Raw genomic sequence first — 6,372 nt, 5'->3', positions numbered from 1 at the left:
GGAAGCCCCAGGTTCGACCCATGAGCCAAGACGTATCGGTAGGGTTTTGTACGGTGAGCATTAGCCTTTTAGGACAAAGGTACCTGTCGAAATAGCGATTGCCTGAGTTTAGGCAAGTATAAGGGATTACTGTAAGATTTAGAAATTTGTCAGGGACAGAAGGTTTCCAGCCAGTGGCTAATGTTTCACACCCCCAGTATGCACAGTAGTACTCATAGGGGGAATTGCAGTATGATTTTCCAGGATTTGAAGATGGACACATATAATAATTTTGTGTATTTAGGCTGCCTGGATAACCAATAGGTTTTGGATTAGGAGGGGGGAACAGATCAGTGGCATTAAAAACAAAGGAGGGGGATCCTGCTGTGGTAATGTAAAGAATTATTTTGGAGTCTTCCCAACGCGCAAGGGTCCACTTCCAAGGCTGGTGGGGGTTGGCCTGGGTAGAAGAGGCGAGGGCCAACATGGCTATTAGAAGAGAAGCTATGCTTGGGTGAGGGTTGTGAAGATGTAGGGGGCTGGCTTTTGCTTGTCTGTATAGGCGCATGATTTGGACAATTTCTTGTCTTTCCTCTTGCGAGTTTTCAGGCCTCTCCGGGGGTGCTCTCGGACGGCCTTCCTGGTCCAGTTGTAAGGTTGTCATCTGGTATGTTAGGCTGCGGAGACGGCGGCGTTCTCGTCTTGTCGGCCGTTTGGCTGCTGGTGGCGGGTCGGATTGCTTTTCCCGGGATCCAGATTGGTTGTGATGCATCATCTGGGAAAATACAAGCAAACCCGCGCCCCTGGGCGAGGAGTGGGGAGGGACCCTTCCAGGCATTATTTTCTGGGTCCTTCCAGTAGACCATCGGGGCCTGGGTGGGCCTATACGAGGGCCCCCAATGTTTATGTAGGGGCGAAAGTCCTTCTTTATTGAATGTGAGTAGATTAAGGTGAATAAGGGCTGCTATGATAAGGTCCCCTGGAGTTGCCTGGGGGAGCATTGCCCTTTCTTTTTCAATTTGTGTTTTTAAGCGGCGATGGACTGCTTCCACAATGGCTTGTCCCTGTGGATTATAAGGGATGCCGAAATGATGGGTGATGTTATATAACTGAAGAAAGGCCGCAAAGGAGGCACTGCGATAGGCAGGCCCATTGTCCGTTTTTATGTCCCAGGGGACTCCCATGAAGAGAATTCCCTGTCTTAGGGCCTTGATACAGTGTTTGGCCGTTTCCCCGGTGAGGGGGACTGCATAACACATGGCTGAGAAGGTGTCAATCATTACATGTACATACTTGAGGCGCCCAAAGGACGGAACATGAGTTACATCCATTTGCCATCTAGAATTGGGTTTTAGGCCTCGTGGGTTGACTCCCTGAGGTTGCAAGGGGCCAAGCGGCGCAAAGGGCGCACAAGTTGCACAATTGCGGACAAGATGTTTACAGGTATCTAGGGGGAGGCCACATAAATGATGCAACGACGTAGCCGAAAAGTGAAATCTAGAATGCAATAACTTAGCCTGGTTAACAGCATCCCCCGGAGGGGCTGCCGTGTGAGTTAGCATAGCTTGGGTAGTCTGAGCTGAGACCGCTTGGTCTACTATACTATTGCCATTAGCCAAGGGCCCCGGAAGGCCTGAGTGACTACGAATATGGCTGATGAACCAAGGATCCTGTCGATGCTCCAGGATGCTCCTGAGGTTAGAAAGTGCTTTATCAATGACCGAGTCCCCGGGGAAAAAGGTGGAAAACGCGAGGACTCGGCAGACCTGATAAGTGTAGAGGCTGTCAGTGAAAATGTTTACTGGGTGGTTACAGTGGGCGTTTAGCGCGTATGACACCGCCAGAATTTCCCCCACTTGGACTGAATGAAGGTTGACATAACTGAATAGGCGGGGTTCCGGGTGGTCCTGTGAATAAGAGAGGAAGGCGAAACGGGTTTTGGAGGCGTCAGTAAAGACGGTGGTGGCACCCGGGATGGGTGCAGAGGAGGGGAAAGGATGGAAGGGGCTGCGGAAGGGAAGCTTGGCGAGCCCCTGTAACAGTCGATGGCTAGGATAGTGGCAGCTGAATTCTCCCTGAAATCCTTCTAAGAGGATTTGCATGTCCGGGTTATCACGTATAAGCAGGTGGGTTTGGCCTGCGTCTAGGGGCCAAACAATTTTTTCTGGCGGCTCTCCGAATACATGAACAGCCAGGGTGACTAGATCTGAAGCTAGGCTGATCCAGAGCCGCACTGCGGGGCAAATTTTTCTAAGCCGGCTTTTAGCAGGGTGCACCCAAAGTAGAGGGCCTTCCTGCCACAGGCAGCCCATGGGTGTGCCGGGCGTAGGAAGGATGAGTGCTATAAGATTGCCCTCTTTAGTGCTGAACCTGTTGAGACAGCAGGCGGCGAGTGCCTTGTTAATGGCGGCAATGGCTTCCTTTGCCTCCTGGGTGAGCTTAATGCGCCGGGAGATTGCTAGCGGCGGGGCTTCAGGGACACTCAGCAGCATAAAGAGTGGTTGGAGCTGCGCGGTGGTGATTGGCAACGCAGAGCGGAGCCAATTGATCTGACCGCAGAGCTGTTGAAGCTCAGTGATAGTGACCCGATCCGGTATGTCCAGCTGGGGAGCGGACGGGGCAATGGTTTTATCAATACTAAACCCTAAGAAGGCTAATGGTGGCACAATCTGAACTTTATTGGGCTGAACCGTAAGGCCGAGGTCAGCTAAATTAGTGGTGAGGTTTTTAAGGATTAGAGGAAGCGCTTCGGCGTCCTCAGAGGCCACCAAGATGTCATCCATGTAATGAATGAGCATGGCCCGCTTTCGCAGGGGGGCCACTGCGTGATTAACATACATTTGGCAGATGGCCGGACTGTTACACATCCCTTGAGGGAGGACTTTCCATTGGTACCTGCTAGCCGCGCCTGCGTGATTGGGAACGGGAACTGTAAAGGCAAAGCGCGGGCGGTCTCGCTTATGTAGTGGGATGGAAAAGAAACAGTCTTTGATGTCAATGGTGGCTACATGATAGTGGGCCGGGATTGCCACCGGATGGGGGAGGCCAGGCTGCGGGGAACCCATGGGAAGAATATGTTTATTGATCTCCCGCAGATCATTGAGGAGCCTAAATTTCCCTGTGGCTTTTTTATGAATAACAAACACTGGCGAATTATAGGGACTAGTAGAAGGTTCTATGTGGTTAGCGTCCAATTGTTCTTGGACAAGGGCTTGAAGTGCCACTAATTTATGCGTGGGAAGGGGCCACTGCTCCACCCATATAGGTTCCTCAGTATCCCACTGCAGAGGAACGGGCGCTGGAGGTGTTAAACGAGCAGTGGCGCACATTATTGGGGGGGCTGTGTGGTAAGCACTGCCCCGGAGGCGGCGAGGATGTCGCGGCCCCATAAAATTTGGTCTATGGTGTGTAGAAATAACGGGCGGAAGGTGCCTGAGTGGCCCTCTTCATCCTCCCACTTAATGGGCCCTATGGCCTGGAGAGAGGTGGAGGTACCAGTGGCTCCCACTACTGAGGGACCATCGAGAACCATGCACATGGTGGCATACTGAGCGGGCATGCAAGAGACTTCTGCCCCTGAATCAAGCGTGCCCGTGTACCATTGCCCCCTATTCTTAACTTACGAGTAGGCTTTTCTGGAGTGATAGGGACTGTCCAGAGAAGCGTTTTACTGCCGGTGAAGTGATTAGTTTTATTAGAACCGGCCGGCACGCTGCCTCTTAGGGGCGGGGCTGAGGCTTGCCCCGCTTGGAGTTTAAAGCTTGCTCAGCGTTTTGGCGCTGATTGACACCAGGGCAGCGGCAGAGGGTTTTGGGGTTATTTTTGCAATCGCGCGCCCAGTGATAGCCACGCTGGCAGCGTGGGCAAGGAGTGGGAGGGGGGCGCCCATTGCGCTGCATGAAAGGCGGGCGGTTGACCTCCGCATTGGGGCACTCCCGGGCAAAATGACCGCTCTGCCCGCACTTAAAGCAACCGGTGGTGGCGGCTAAGGCGGCAGTGACAGCGCCAGAGACAGCCTGGGCTAGGGACGCGGCAGCTGGGTCAAAGGCGCTGCAGGCGAGTACCCAATCGTATAGGCTTTTCTCCCGCAAGGGAAGAATAGCCTGCTTGCAAGGGGGATTGGCTCCCTCGAGAACGAGCTCTCGAGCGAGAGCCAGTTGGGCCTGGGGATCACTAACCTTTCGAGCGCAGGTTTCTTCAACCCTAGAGACAAAGGTGGCAAAAGGCTCATTTGGCTCCTGGAGGAGCTTGGTGAATTTAGTAGGCCGACAGGCGGAACAGTTGGCAAAAGCTCGCAAGGCGATTCCCCGAAGGATAGGCCAAAAGGTGGCAGGCGCATTAATATAGGCGGATGCATTTATAAACGCTCCCGTGCCCAAGTAGGCTTCGGGGTGATGATAGACTCCAGTGGCTGCGTCTTGCTCGCTTTGCTTAGCTGCTTCCGCCTGGAAGTGAGCACGCCAATCAACGAACTGGCCGGGGTTAAGGATGGTACGGGCAAGCGAGGCCCAGTCTTGGGGGAGGCAAAAGTCCATGGCGAGATCCTGCAGTAATTGGGAAGCGTATGGGCTACCTAACCCGTCCTCCTTGACGGCCCTGCGAAGCTGCTTGATAGTATCTGAGTCAATGGGATACCAGTCGTACGGTTTCTGCGGTGTGGGGGTAAGGTTAAGAGGAAAGCAGCGAAAAGCACGAGAGAAAGGAGGACGCGCTTGCAGAGGGCCTGGCACAGGGGTGGGGGCAGGGGCAGCATTGCCCCAAGGGTTGCCTTGAGGTGTAGAAGGCAGCCAGGGGTTGTTAGTCGGCAGGGTGGGAGGAGCGGCGGCAGCTGCCGGTAGCGGCTCCGAGGGGGAGCTTGTCGAAGGGGAAGGCGGAAGTGGGAGGCCCCAAGCGTCGCAAGATGGCGGCGCGGTAGGCGTGGTTAAGACACAAGATGGTGGACTAGCTCCGCCCTGTGAAAGGGCGGGGTCTAAGGCATAAGATGGCGGACTAACTTCGCCCTGTGAAAGGGCGGGGCCTAAGGCGTAAGATGGCGGACTAGCTCCGCCCTGTGAAAGGGCGGGGCCTAAGGCATAAGATGGCGGACTAGCTCCGCCCTGTGAAAGGGCGGGGTAAAGCGCATGCGGTTTCCGGCCCGGCTTAGGGCTGACGTCATCACTAGAGTACTTCCTCCCCTCAGTGGAAGAAGAAGGAGGAAGTTCGCCATTTTGGAGAGGCTTAGTATTGCTTTGTTTTTGGGGGGGCGACTTCAAGCGCGTTGTTAATCTGCTCGACTAAGGATTCTGTGTCCGAATCGTGGTCAACATTAGTATCGCTGTCTGAATCTGTTGACTGGGTTGATAGGGCCTCTTTGGATTTAATGGGGCCTCGATCAGGGGGGAGGGAGCCTTGAAGGCAGGAGCGGACGGTTATTAAGGTGGGGAGCAAGCCGGGAGGGAAGCGCTTGCTCTCATGTTCCATGGCGTTGGTGACCCGATCAATAAGGCGATTATAAGTAACAGGGTCCCAAAGATGGCAAGTGGTGAGCCATGGGTTAAAGGGCAGCAGGAGGTCCCAGTATACTTGCAGCTGCCGGACAGACACCTTACAGCGATGTGTGTCTAGGAGACCCGCTAGAGCGCGAACTTGAGGTGCTTGGCGTGCAGATAGACGATTACCCATAGCGGAGGGAGAAAAGAAAAAGGGGGGTTGATTATTGAGTAAAGAAAATGAGGTAAACCGTGGCCGCGAGGCCGAAGGAGACGGCGAGAATAGAAAGCAGGACCCTCTAGTAGCGAGAGCAGTTTGGGGGGGGCGGTCGCAAAGAGGCACACCGCGCCAAACAAAGAAACAAAGACACAGAGGACCACAGCAAAGTAATGGAGGGGAAGAGGGAAAGCTACTGGAGGAAGAGTGTTAGGAGGAATGGGGGGGACATAGGAAGAGAAGACGAAAGGTAGTCGGGGGCAAGAGCCAGGTTAATGCGGGAAAGGAAGAGCGGCCCGGGCGCGGAGCGGCGTGGGAGAGGCGGCTCCGGACGTGGAGCGGCGAGGGAGAGGCGGCTCCGCGGGGCGGCGAGGGAGAGGCGGCCCTTACCTTGCAGGCGAGGAGAAGGGGAGTTGGAGAGGCGTCCGGGCGAGCGGGTGGTTTTACTGGACCGCTGCGTGGAGAGGACTTTTAATCCCAGGGTCGGTAGAGCATGAGACTCTTAATCTCAGGGTCGTGGGTTCGAGCCCCACGTTGGGCGCCAGTTGCGGTCGCAGTTGACTCGTCTGGGGGGGGGTGGCGGCCGGTTGCTAAATCCTAGGCTCTCGGGATTGCTCGGAGGGTACCGGCGGCGGGGGCTCTTTCCCGGAGGCGAGGGCGAGGCGGGGGACTGGGCCCGGTCCCCGGCGGAGGCGTGCAAGGTGTGGA

This window comes from Choloepus didactylus, chromosome X, assembly GCF_015220235.1.
Source record: "Choloepus didactylus isolate mChoDid1 chromosome X, mChoDid1.pri, whole genome shotgun sequence".
NCBI lineage: Eukaryota > Metazoa > Chordata > Mammalia > Pilosa > Megalonychidae > Choloepus > Choloepus didactylus.
The sequence above is the reverse complement of the archived record's forward strand: the minus strand, read 5'-3'. Positions refer to the sequence as shown.